Source organism: Acanthaster planci, linkage group LG08 (genome assembly GCF_054643075.1).
Source record: "Acanthaster planci isolate LZ-2023a linkage group LG08, COTS_SCS, whole genome shotgun sequence".
NCBI lineage: Eukaryota > Metazoa > Echinodermata > Asteroidea > Valvatida > Acanthasteridae > Acanthaster > Acanthaster planci.
In genome coordinates this window covers 6,704,988-6,706,237 of record NC_141784.1, presented here as the reverse complement: position 1 = coordinate 6,706,237, position 1,250 = coordinate 6,704,988, and positions in this window count along the sequence as shown.

Sequence of the window (1,250 nt, the reverse complement as noted above, 5' to 3'; positions counted from 1 at the left end):
GATCTTATCTGTTCCTTACGTCATTTCCTGCAGAAGTCACCAGCATTTTTCTTTCATTTACATGTATTTTGCATTGTAAATTCTTAGATATTTCTGATATCAGAATGTTAAGTGGGACCTGTCAAGGACAGCACGAAAATCAGTCATGAAATACAAGTTATATAATACAAAAAATCAATGCACCCATCAGGAACGTAAAACAAACTTCTATTGGTAAAAGAACACATGAAACGTCTGTGCTAAGAATAACATTGATATACATGTATTATAAAAACAAAAAGTAATAAGCAGCAGCAATTCAAGCAATACACATAATGAAAGAACAAATTAAATTGAGAGGATCTCACAGTGTTGAGCAAGACAAAAGATCCCCTGAAAGGAAAGTCTGCAAACACATCAACTCTTGTGCGCAGCTGCTCGATCAACACTACCTGATAAGCATTCGATATTTGATGATAATTTTTCACTATTCAGACGAAAAGATAATAATAAAAGGAACAGGAGGTGTAAAAGCAGGTTCAGTATTCGTCCTTGTTTTACTGGAATCACAAAAAACCAGGACACAAAAGTTTTATTTCATTTTATATACCAGTCTATTCTGTGTGATTCTGCTATTAAACATCCTTTCATTGAGGAAGCGTGCAACTAAAAGCGTAAACCAGTCGCTATGGCAACGAACCAGTGACTGTTGGTTGACGTCAAGGCAGAAAACAATCAAACCAACTAAAAGGGAGGATAAGGTAAGATATTTTACCATCGATTCTCCAAGTCAATATTTTTACCGCTTATCTGAATCTTTACAACTAGATTCCTCTTTCTCATTGGTTCTTCTGAATCTAACTTGAGCAGTTCTGCACTTTCACCAGCTTCCCCAGAAACGACATTCGCAAAATGAACGAGATTTCCCAAATATGAAGAAGCTGTCAGAAATCAATTCACGCTTGCCACTGAGTGATTTATGTGTTTTGCATGTCCTCGGCCAATTTCGGATTTTGCCACCCTGAGACGCCACCGCTGTTTAGCTAGATTTGCGTTGATGAGGAGCAAGCAACTGGACTTAGACAAGGTAAACAATTAATTGGGAAAACGCTACGAGGCAAATGAATCCTATAGATCAATCCGGTGAGCATCTTGAAGTCACTGTTTCGTGGCATTAGCTTAGTACCGAACTAGAAGGGACCGTTGGGACTGTCTTGCGAAACATTGGATTCCTTTACAGACAGTACACAAAGTAAGCTCACTTGAAGCTC